Source organism: Chiloscyllium plagiosum, unplaced genomic scaffold, assembly GCF_037043375.1.
Source record: "Chiloscyllium plagiosum isolate Xiang-an unplaced genomic scaffold, Cpla_swu_hap1 HiC_scaffold_10, whole genome shotgun sequence".
Classification (NCBI taxonomy): domain Eukaryota; kingdom Metazoa; phylum Chordata; class Chondrichthyes; order Orectolobiformes; family Hemiscylliidae; genus Chiloscyllium; species Chiloscyllium plagiosum.
The window spans coordinates 10,834,583-10,848,351 of NW_028270148.1; positions in this window are offsets into that span (position 1 = coordinate 10,834,583).

Consider the following 13,769-nt stretch of genomic DNA (forward strand, 5'->3'; position numbering starts at 1 on the left):
TCGACAGTGTTATAATGTATAGTGAAGTTCGACATTTTGGTATTCTATAGTGATCTTCGACAGTGTGATAATCTATAGTGATCTTCGATATTGTGATAGTCTATAGACAAGTTCGACAGTGTGATATTATATAGTCATCTTCGACAGTTTGATATTCTATAGTGAAGTTCGACAGTGTGATATTTTGTTGTGAGGTTCGACAGTGTGATATTCTATAGTGAAGTTCGACAGTGTGATATTTTGTTGTGAAGTTCGACAGTGTGATATTGTATAGTGAAGTTCAACAGTGTGATATTGTATAGTGAAGTTCGACAGTGTGATATTATGTTGTGAAGTTCGACAGTGAGATATTGTACAGTGAAGTTCAACAGTGTGATATTCTGTAGGGAAGTTCGACAGTGTGGTTTTGTATAGTGAAGTTCGACAGCGCTATATTCTGCAGTGAAGTTTGACAGTGTGATATTGTATTGTGAAGTTCGACAGTGTGATATTCTATAGTGAAGTTCGACAGTGTGATATTCTATAGTGAAATTGGACAGTGTGATATTCTGTAGTAATCTTCGACAGTGTGATATTCAATAGTGACATTCGACAGTGTGATATTCTATCGTGAAGTTCGACAGTGTGATCTTGTATAGTGATCTTCGACAGTGTGATATTCTACAGTGAAGATCGACAGTGTGATATTCTATAGTGAAGTTCGACAGATTTATATACTATAATGAAGTTCGACAGATGGATATTCGATAGTGAAGTTCGACAGCGTGATATTCTATAGTGAATTTCTACAGCGTGATATTCTGTTGTGAATTTCTACAGCGTGATTTACTATCGTGATCTTGGACAGCGTGATATTCTATAGTGATCTTCGCCAGTATGATATTCTATAGTGAAGTTCGACATTGCGATATTCTATAGTGATCTTGGACAGTGTGATATTCTATAGTGATCTTTGACAGTGTGATATTCTATAGTGAAGTTCAACAGTGACAAATTCTATAGTGATCATCGACAGTGTGATTTTGTATAGTGAAGTTCGACAGTGTGATATTCTATAGTGAAGTTCGACAGTGTGATATCGTATACTGAAGTTTGTGAGTGTGATATTCTATTGTGATCTTCGACAGTGTGATAGTCTAGAATGAAGTTCGACAGTGTGATATTCCATAGTGACCTTCGAGAGTGTGATATTCTACAGTGAGGTTCGGCAGTGTGATATTCTATAGTGACCTTCGACAGTGTGATATTGTATAGTGATCTTCTACAGTGTGATATTCTATAGTGATCTTCGACACTGTGATATTCTATAGTGATCTTCGACAGTGTGATATTCTATAGAGAAGTTCGACAGTGTGATATTCTACAGTGAATTTCGACACTGTGATATTCTATAGTGATCTTCGACAGTGTGATATTCTATAATGAAGTTCGACAGAGTGATATTCTATAGAGAAGTTCGACAGTGTGATATCGTATAGAGATCTTGGAGAGTGTGATATTGTATAGTGATCTTCGACAGTGTGATATTCTATAGTGAAGTTCGGCAGTGTGATATTGTATAGTGAAGTTCGACAGTGTGATATTGTATCGTGAAGTTCGACAGTGCGATATTCTATAGTGATCTTCGACAGCGTGATATTCTATAGTGAAGTTCGACAGTGTGATATTCTATAGTGATTTGGACAGCGTGATATTCTATAGTGAGGTTCGACAGTGTTATAATGTATAGTGAAGTTCGACATTTTGGTATTCTATAGTGATCTTCGACAGTGTGATAATCTATAGTGATCTTCGATATTGTGATAGTCTATAGACAAGTTCGACAGTGTGATATTATATGGTCATCTTCGACAGTTTGATATTCTATAGTGAAGTTCGACAGTGTGATATTTTGTTGTGAGGTTCGACAGTGTGATATTCTATAATGAAGTTCGACAGAGTGATATTCTATAGAGAAGTTCGACAGTGTGATATCGTATAGAGATCTTGGAGAGTGTGATATTGTATAGTGATCTTCGACAGTGTGATATTCTATAGTGAAGTTCGGCAGTGTGATATTGTATAGTGAAGTTCGACAGTGTGATATTGTATCGTGAAGTTCGACAGTGCGATATTCTATAGTGATCTTCGACAGCGTGATATTCTATAGTGAAGTTCGACAGTGTGATATTCTATAGTGATTTGGACAGCGTGATATTCTATAGTGAGGTTCGACAGTGTTATAATGTATAGTGAAGTTCGACATTTTGGTATTCTATAGTGATCTTCGACAGTGTGATAATCTATAGTGATCTTCGACATTGTGATAGTCTATAGACAAGTTCGACAGTGTGATATTATATGGTCATCTTCGACAGTTTGATATTCTATAGTGAAGTTCGACAGTGTGATATTTTGTTGTGAGGTTCGACAGTGTGATATTCTATAGTGAAGTTCGACAGTGTGATATTGTATAGTGAAGTTCGACAGTATGATATTCTATAGTGAAGTTCGACAGTGATATTTTGTTGTGAGGTTCGACAGTGTGATATTCTATAGTGTAGTTCGACAGTGTGATATTTTGTTGTGAAGTTCGACAGTGTGATATTGTATAGTGAAGTTCAACAGTGTGATATTGTATAGTGAAGTTCGACAGTGTGATATTATGTTGTGAAGTTCGACAGTGAGATATTGTACAGTGAAGTTCAACAGTGTGATATTCTGTAGGGAAGTTCGACAGTGTGGTTTTGTATAGTGAAGTTCGACAGCGTTATATTCTGCAGTGAAGTTTGACAGCGTGATATTGTATTGTGAAGTTCGACAGTGTGATATTCTATAGTGAAGTTCGACAGTGTGATATTCTATAGTGAAATTGGACAGTGTGATATTCTGTAGTAATCTTCGACAGTGTGATATTCAATAGTGACATTCGACAGTGTGATATTCTATCGTGAAGTTCGACAGTGTGATCTTGTATAGTGAACTTCGACAGTGTGATATTCTACAGTGAAGATCGACAGTGTGATATTCTATAGTGATGTTCGACAGATTTATATACTATAATGAAGTTCGACAGATGGATATACTATAGTGAAGTTCGACAGCGTGATATTCTATAGTGAATTTCTACAGCGTGATATTCTGTTGTGAATTTCTACAGCGTGATTTACTATCGTGATCTTGGACAGTGTGATATTCTATAGTGATCTTCGCCAGTGTGATATTCTATAGTGAAGTTTGACATTGCGATATTCTATAGTGATCTTGGTCAGTGTGATATTCTATAGTGATCTTTGACAGTGTGATATTCAATAGTGAAGTTCAACAGTGACAAATTCTATAGTGATCATCGACAGTGTGATTTTGTATAGTGAAGTTTGACAGTGTGATATTCTATCGAGAAGTTCGACAGTGTGATATCGTATACTGAAGTTTGTGAGTGTGATATTCTATTGTGATCTTCGACAGTGTGATATTCTAGAATGAAGTTCGACAGTGTGATATTCCATAGTGATCTTCGAGAGTGTGATATTCTACAGTGAGGTTCGGCAGTGTGATATTCTATAGTGACCTTCGACAGTGTGATATTGTATAGTGATCTTCTACAGTGTGATATTCTATAGTGATCTTCGACACTGTGATATTCTATAGTGATCTTCGACAGTGTGATATTCTATAGAGAAGTTCGACAGTGTGATATTCTATAGCGATCTTCGACAGTGTGATATTCTATAGTGATCTTCAACATTGTGATAGTCTATAGACACGTTCGACAGTGTGATATTCTATAGTGATCTTCGACTGTGTGATATTCTATAGTGAAGTTCGACAGTGTGATATTTTGTTGTGAAGTTCAACAGTGTGATATTGTATAGTGAAGTTCGACAGTATGATATTCTATAGTGAAGTTCGACAGTGTGATATTTTGTTGTGAGGTTCGACAGTGTGATATTCTATAGTGAAGTTCGACAGTGTGATATTTTGTTGTGAAGTTCGACAGTGTGATATTTTGTTGTGAAGTTCGACAGTGTGATATTGTATCGTGAAGTTCGACAGTGTGATATTGTATAGTGAAGTTCGACAGTGTGATATTATGTTGTGAAGTTCGACAGTGAGGTATTGTACAGTGAAGTTCGACAGTGTGATATTCTGTAGTGAAGTTCGACAGTGTGGTTTTTTATAGTGAAGTTCAACAGAGTGATATGCTGTAGTGAGGTTTGACAGCGTGATATTGTATTGTGAAGTTCAACAGTGTGATATTTTATAGTGAAGTTCGACAGTGTGATATTCTATAGTGAAGTTCGACAATATGATATTGTATAGTGATGTTCTACAGTGTGATATTGTATAGTGAAGTTCGACACTGTGATATTCTATAGTGATCTTTGACACCATCATATTCGATAGTGACATTCGACAGTGTGATATTCTATAGTGAAGTTCGACAGTGTGAAATTCTACAGTGAAGTTCGACAGTGTGATATTCTATCGTGAAGTTCGACAGTGTGATATTGTACAGTGATGTTCGACAGTGTGATATTCTATAGTGAAGTTCGACAACGTGATATTCTATAGTGATCTTCGACAGCGTGATATTGTATAGTGACGTTTGACAGTGTGATATTCTATAGTGAATTTCAACAGTATGATATTCTATAGTGAAGTTCGACAATGTGATATTGTATAGTGATGTTCTACAGTGTGATATTCTATAGTGATGTTCGACACCGTGATATTCGATAGTGACATTCGACAGTGTGATATTCTACAGTGATGTTCGACAGTGTGATATTCTGTAGTGAAGTTCGACAGTGTGAAATTCTACAGTGAAGTTCAACTGTGTGATATTCTACAGTGATGTTCGACAGTGTGATATTCTACAGTGAAGTTCGACAGTGTGATATTTTGTAGTGAGGTTTGACAGTGTGATATTGTATAGTGAAGTTCGACAGTGTGATATTGTATAGTGATCTTCGACAGTGTGATATTCTATAGTGAAGTTCGACAATGTGATATTGTTTCGTGATGTTCGACAGTGTGATATTCTATAGTGAAGTTCGCCAATGTGATATTGTATAGTGATGTTCGACAGTGTGATATTCTGTAGTGAAGTTCGACAGCGTGATATTCTATAGTTATCTTCGACATTGTGATAGTCTATCGACAAGTTCGACAGTGTGATATTATATAGTGATTTTCGACAGTGTGATATTCTATAGTGAAGTTCGACACTGTGATATTCTATAGTGATCTTCGACACCGTGATATTCGATATTGAAATTCGACAGTGTGATATTCTACAGTGATGTTCGACAGTGTGATATTCTATAGTGAAGTTTGACAGTGTGAAATACTACACTGAAGTTCAACAGTGTGATATTCTACAGTGATGTTCGACAGTGTGATATTCTATAGTGAAGTTCAACAGTGTGATATTCTGTAGTGAAGTTTGACAGTGTGTTATTGTATAGTGAAGTTCGACAGTGTGATATTCTATAGTGATCTTCGACAGTGTGATATTGTATAGTGATCTTCGACAGTGTGATATTCTGTAGTGAAGTTCGACAGTGTGATATTGTATAGTGAAGTTCGACAGTGTGATATTGTATAGTGAAGTTCGACCGTGTGATATTCTATAGTGAAGATCGACAGTGTGAAAATGTATAGTCAAGTTCGACAGTATGATATTCTATTGTGAACTTCGACACTGTGATATTCCATAGTGATCTTCGACAGCATGTTATTCTATAGTGACATTCGACAGTATCGAGAAGTTCGACAGCGTGATATTCTATAGTGATCTTCGACATTGTGATAGTCTATCGACAAGTTCGACAGTGTGATATTATATAGTAATCTTCGACTGTGTGATATTCTATAGTGAAGTTCGACAGTGTGATATTCTATAGTGATCTTCGACAGTGTGATATTCTATAGTGATCTTCGACATTGTGATAGTCTATAGACATGTTCGACAGTGTGATATTATATAGTGATCTTCGACTGTGTGATATTCTATAGTGAAGTTCGACAGTGTGATATTTTGTTGTGAAGTTCAACAGTGTGATATTGTATAGTGAAGTTCGACAGTATGATATTCTATAGTGAAGTTCGACAGTGTGATATTTTGTTGTGAGGTTCGACAGTGTGATATTCTATAGTGAAGTTCGATAGTGCGATATTTTGTTGTGAAGTTCGACAGTGTGATATTGTATCGTGAAGTTCGACAGTGTGATATTATATAGTGAAGTTCGACAGTGTGATATTATGTTGTGAAGTTCGACAGTGAGGTATTGTACAGTGAAGTTCGACAGTGTGATATTCTGTAGTGAAGGTCGACAGAGTGGTTTTGTATAGTGAAGTTCAACAGAGTGATATGCTGTAGTGAGGTTTGACAGCGTGATATTGTATTGTGAAGTTCGACAGTGTGATATTTTATAGTGAAATTGGACTGTGTTATATTCTATAGTAATCTTCGACAGCGTGATATTCAATAGTGACATTCGACAGTGTGATATTCTATCGTGAAGTTCGATAGTGTGATATTCTATAGTGATCTTCGACAGTGTGATATTCTATAGTGAAGTTCGCCGTGTGATATCCTATAGTGATCTTTGACAGTGTGATACTCTATAGTGAAATTGGACAGTGTGATATTGTATAGTAATCTTCGACAGTGTGATATTCAATAGTGACATTCGACAGTGTGATATTCTATAGAGAAGTTCGACAGTGTGATATTGTATAGTGATCTGGAAGAGTGTGATATTCTATAGTGATCTTCGACAGTGTGATATTGTGTAGTGAAGTTCGACATTGCGATATTCTACAGTGAAGTTCGGCAGTGTGATATTCTATAGTGACTTTCGACAGTGTGATATTGTATAGTGATCTTCTACAGTGTGACATTCGATAGTGACATTCGACAGTGTGATATTCTATAGAGACGTTCGACAGTGTGATATCCTACAGTGATGTTCGACAGTGTGATATTCTATAGTGATGTTCGACAGTGTGATATTCTATAGTGATCTTCGACAGTTTGATATTCTATCGTAAAGTTCGACAGTGTAATATTCTATCGTGATCTTCGACAGTGTGATATTCTATAGTGAAGTTTGACAGTGTGATATTCTATAATAAAGTTCGACAGAGTGATCTGGAAGAGTGTGATATTCTATAGTGATCTTCGACAGTGTGATATTGTGTAGTGAAGTTCGACATTGTGATATTCTATAGTGATGTTCGACAGTGTGATATTCTATAGTGATCTTCGACAGTTTGATATTCTATCGTAATGTTCGACAGTGTAATAATCTATCGTGATCTTCGACAGTGTGATATTCTATAGTGAAGTTTGACAGTGTGATATTCTATAATAAAGTTCGACAGAGTGATATTCTATAGTGAAATTCATCTGTGTAATATTCTATAATGATGTTCGACAGTGTGATATTGTACAGTGATGTTCGACAGTATGATATTGCATAGTGAAGTTCGACAATGTGATATTGTATAGTGATGTTCGACAATGTGATATTCTGTAGTGAAGTTCGACAGTGTGATATTCTACAGTGATCTTCGACAGTGTGATATTGTATAGTGAAGTTCGACAACGTGATATTCTATAGCGATCTTCGACAGCGTGATATTGTATAGTGACGTTTGACAGTGTGATATTCTATAGTGAATTTCAACAGTGTGATATTCTATAGTGACGTTTGACAGTGTGATATTCTATAGTGAATTTCAACAGTGTGATATTCTACACTGAAGTTCAACAGTGTGATATTCTACAGTGATGTTCGACAGTGTGATATTCTATAGTGAAGTTCAACAGTGTGATATTCTGTAGTGAAGTTTGACAGTGTGATATTGTATAGTGACGTTCGACAGTGTGATATTCTATAGTGATCTTCGACAGTGTGATATTGTATAGTGATCTTCGACAGTGTGATATTCTATAGTGAAGTTCGACAGTGTGATATTGTATAGTGAAGTTCGACAGTGTGATATTGTATAGTGAAGTTCGACCGTGTGATATTCTATAGTGAAGATCGACAGTGTGAAAATGTATAGTCAAGTTCGACAGTATGATATTCTATTGTGAACTTCGACACTGTGATATTCCATAGTGATCTTCGACAGCATGTTATTCTATAGTGACATTCGACAGTATAGAGAAGTTCGACAGCGTGATATTCTATAGTGATCTTCGACTGTGTGATATTCTATAGTGATCTTCGACATTGTGATAGTCTATCGACAAGTTCGACAGTGTGATATTATATAGTGATCTTCGACTGTGTGATATTCTATAGTGAAGTTCGACAGTGTGATATTCTATAGTGATCTTCGACATTGTGATAGTCTATAGATATGTTCGACAGTGTGATATTATGTAGTGATCTTCGACAGTGTGATATTCTATAGTGAAGTTCAACAACGTGATATTCTCTCGTGATCTTCGACAGCGTGATATTGTATCGTGAAATTCGCCAGTGTGATATTGTATAGTGAAGTTCGACAGTCTGATATTCTATCGTGTTCTCCAACAGTGTAATATTGTATAGTGATCTTCGACAGTGTGATATTCTATCCTGATCTTCGACAGTGTGATATTCTGTAGTGAAGTTCGACAGTGTGATATTCTATAGTGAAGTTCGACAGTGTGATTTTGTATGGTGAAAGTCGATAGTGTGATATTGTATAGTGAAGTTCGACAGTGTGATATTCTATAGTGAAGTTCGACAGTGTGATATTCTATAGTGAAATCCGACAGTGTGATATTGTATAGTGATGTTCGACAGTGTGATATTCTATAGTGAAGTTCAACAGTGTGATATTCTATAGTGATGTTCGACAGTGTGATATTCTATAGTGAAGTTCGACAGTGTGATATTCTATAGTGAAGTCCGACAGTGTGATATTGTATAGTGATGTTCGACAGTGTGATATTCTATAGTGAAGTCCGACAGTGTGATATTGTATAGTGATGTTCGACAGTGTGATATTCTATAGTGAAGTTCGATAGCGTGATATTCTACAGTGAAGTTCGACAGAGTGATATTCTGAAGTGAAGTTCGACAATGTGGTTTTGTATAGTCAAGTTCGACAGTGTGATATTCTATAGTGAAATTGGAAAGTGTGATATTCTATAATGAAATTTGACAGTGTGATATTGTATAGAGAAGTTCGACAGCGTGATATTCCATAGTGATCTTTGACATTGTGATAGTCTATAGACAAGTTCGTCAGTGTGATATTCCACAGTGATTTTCGACAGTGTGATATTCTATAGTGAAATTCGCCAGTGTGATATTGTATAGTGAAGTTCGACAGTCTGATATTCTATCGTGTTCTCCAACAGTGTAATATTGTATAGTGATCTTCGACAGTGTGATATTCTATCCTGATCTTCGACAGTGTGATATTCTGTAGTGAATTCCGACAGTGTGATATTCTATAGTGAAGTTCGACAGTGTGATTTTGTATGGTGAAAGTCGATAGTGTGATATTGTATAGTGAAGTTCGACAGTGTGATATTCTATAGTGAAGTTCGACAGTGTGATATTCTATAGTGAAATCCGACAGTGTGATATTGTATAGTGATGTTCGACAGTGTGATATTCTATAGTGAAGTTCGACAGTCTGATATTCTATAGTGATGTTCGACAGTGTGATATTCTATAGTGAAGTTCGACAGTGTGATATTCTATAGTGAAGTCCGACAGTGTGATATTGTATAGTGATGTTCGACAGTGTGATATTCTATAGTGAAGTCCGACAGTGTGATATTGTATAGTGATGTTCGACAGTGTGATATTCTACAGTGAAGTTCGACAGCGTGATATTCTATAGTGAAGTTCGACAGAGTGATATTCTGTAATGAAGTTCGACAATGTGGTTTTGTATAGTCAAGTTCGACAGTGTGATATTCTATAGTGAAATTGGAAAGTGTGATATTCTATAATGAAATTTGACAGTGTGATATTGTATAGAGAAGTTCGACAGCGTGATATTCCATAGTGATCTTTGACATTGTGATAGTCTATAGACAAGTTCGTCAGTGTGATATTATATAGTGATCTTCGACTGTGTGATATTCTGTAGTGAAGTTCGACAGTGTGATATTCTATAGTGACCTTCGACAGTGTGATATTGTATAGTGATCTTCTACAGTGTGATATTCGATAGTGACATTCGACAGTGTGATATTCTATAGAGAAGTTCGACAGTGTGATATCCTATAGTGATCTGGAAGAGTGTGATATTCTATCGTGATGTTCGACAGTGTGATATTATATAGTGATCATTGACTGTGTGATATTCTATTGTGATGTTCGACAATGTGATATTCTATAGTGATCTTCGACATTGTGATAGTCTATAGACATGTTCGACAGTGTGATATTATGTAGTGATCTTTGACTGTGTGATATTCTATAGTGAAGTTCGATAACGTGATATTCTATAGTGATCTTCGACAGTGTGATATTGTATAGTGAATTTCGACAGTGTGATATTCTATAGTGAAGTTCGACAGTGTGATATTCTACAGTGAAGTTCAACAGTGTGATATTCTCCAGTGATGTTCGACAGTGTGATATTCTATAGTGAGGTTCGACAGTGTGATATTCTACAGTGAAGTTCAACAGTGTGATATTCTCCAGTGATGTTCGACAGTGTGATATTCTATAGTGAAGTTCGACAGTGTGATATTCTATTGTGATCTTCGACAGTGTGATATTCTATAGTGAGGTTCGACAGTGTGATATTGTATAGTGATCTTCGCCAGTGTGATATTCTATAGTGAAGTTCGACGGTGTGATATTGTACAGTGATGTTCGACAGTGTGATATTCTGCAATGAAGTTCGACAGTGTGATATTCTATAGTGATCTTCGACAGTGTGATATTCTATTGTGATCTTCGACAGCGTGATATTCTATAGTGATCTTCGACAGCGTGATATTTTATTGTGAAGTTCGACACCGTGATATTCTATAGTGATCTTCGACAGTGTGATATTGTATCATGATCTTCGACAATGTGATATTCTATAGTGATTTTCGACAGTGTGACATTCTATAGTGAAGTTCGACAGTGTGATATTCTATCGTAATCTTTGACAGCCTGATATTCTATAGTGAAGTTTAACAGTGTGATATTCTATAGAGATCTTCGACAGTGTGATTTTCTCTTGTGAAGTTCGACAGTGTGATATTATTTCGTGATCTTCGACAGTGTGATATTGTATAGTGAAGTTCGACAATGTGATGTTCTATAGTGAAGTTCGACAGTGTGATATTGTATAGTGAAGTTCGACAGTGTGATATTGTATAGTGAAGTTCGACAGTGTGATATTCCACAGTGATCTTCGACAGTGTGATATTCTATCGTGAAATTCGCCAGTGTGATATTGTATAGTGAAGTTCGACAGTGTGATATTCTATAGTGAAGTTCGACAGTGTGATTTTGTATGGTGAAAGTCGACAGTGTGATATTGTATAGTGAAGTTCGACAGTCTGATATTCTATCTTGTTCTCCAACAGTGTAATATTGTATAGTGATCTTCGACAGTGTGATATTCTATCCTGATCTTCGACAGTGTGATATTCTGTAGTGAAGTTCGACAGTGTGATATTCTATAGTGAAGTTCGACAGTGTGATTTTGTATGGTGAAAGTCGACAGTGTGATATTGTATAGTGAAGTCCGACAGTGTGATATTTATAGTGATGTTCGACAGTGTGATATTCTATAGTGAAGTTCGACAGTGTGAGATTCCATAGTGAAGTTCTACAGCGTGACTTTCTATTGTGATTTCGACTACGTGATATTCTCGAGTCAAGTTCGACTCCGTGATATTCTATAGTGATCTTCGACAGTGTGATATTCTATAGGAAATTCGACAGTGTGATATTGTATAGTGATGTTCGACAGTGTGATATTCTATCGTGTTCTTCGACAGTGTGATATTGTGTAGTGATCTTCGACAGTGTGACATTGTATAGTGAAGTTCGACAGTGTGATATTGTATAGTGAAGTTCGACAGCCTGATATTCTGTAGTGACGTTTGACAGCGTGATATTGTATTGTGAAGTTCGACAGTGTGATATTCTATAGTGAAATTGGAAAGTGTGATATTCTATAGTGAAATTTGACAGTGTGATATTGTATAGTGAAGTTCGACAGTGTAATATTCTCTCGTGACATTCGACAGTGTGATATTCTATAGTGAAATTTGACAGTGTGATATTGTATAGTGAAGTTCGACAGTGTGATATTCTATAGTGATCTTCGACGGTGTGATATTGTATAGTGATCTTCAACAGTGTGATATTCTATAGTGATGTTCGACAGTGTGATATTGTATAGTGAAGTTCGACCGTGTGATATTCTATAGTGACCTTCGACAGTGTGATATTCTATAGTGAAGTTCGACAGTGTGATATTGTATAGTGAAGTTCGACAGTGTGATATTATGTTGTGAAGTTCGACAGTGTGATATTATATAGTGAAGTTCGACAGTGTGATATTATGTTGTGAAGTTCGACAGTGAGGTATTGTACAGTGAAGTTCGACAGTGTGTTTTTGTATAGTGAAGTTCGACAGAGTGATATTTTATAGTGAAATTGGACAGTGTGAAATTCTATAGTAATCTTCGACAGCGTGATATTCAATAGTGACATTCGACAGTGTGATATTCTATCGTGAAGTTCGATAGTGTGATATTCTATAGTGATCTTCGACAGTGTGATATTCTATAATGAAGTTCGACAGTGTGATATTCTATCGTGAAGTTCGACAGTGTGATATTCTATCGTGATCTTCGACAGTGTGATATTGTATCGAGAAGTTCCAAAGTGTGATATTCTATCGTGATCTTCGACAGTGTGATATTCTATAGTGATCTTCGACAGTGTGATATTCTTTTGTGAAGTTTGACAGTGTGATATTCTATAGTTATCTTCGCCAGTGTGATCGTCTATAATGATGTTTGACAGTGTGATATTCCGCAGTGATCTTCGACAGTATGATATTGTAGAGTGAAGTTCGACAGTTTGATATTCTATAGTGATGTTCTACAGTATGATATTCTATCGTGTTCTCCAGCAGTGTAATATTGTATAGTGATCTTCGACAGTGTGATATTCTATTGTGATCTTCGACAGTGTGATATTCTATCCTGATCTTCGACAGTGTGATATTCTATAGTGAAGTCCGACTGTGTGATATTGTATAGTGAAGTTCGACAGTATGATAATGTATAGTGAAGTTCAGCAGTGTGATATTGTATAGTGAAGTTTGACAGTGTGATATTGTGTAGTGAAGTTCGACATTGTGATATTCTATAGTGATCTTCGACTGCGTGATATTCTATAGTGAAGTTCGACAGTATGATATTTTGTTGTGAAGTTCGACAGTGTGATATTGTATAGTGAAGTTCGACAGTGTGATATTATGTTGTGAAGTTCGACAGTGAGGTATTGTACAGTGAAGTTCGACAGTCTGGTTTTGTATAGTGAAGTTCGACAGAGTGATATTTTATAGTGAAATTGGACAGTGTGAAATTCTATAGTAATCTTCGACAGCGTGATATTCAATAGTGACATTCGACAGTGTGATATTCTATCGTGAAGTTCGATAGTATGATATTCTATAGTGATCTTCGACAGTGTGATATTCTATAGTGAAGTTTGTCTGTGTAATATTCTATAATGATGTTCGACAGTGTGATATTGTATCGTGAAGTTTGACAGTGTGATATTCTATAGTGATCTTCGACA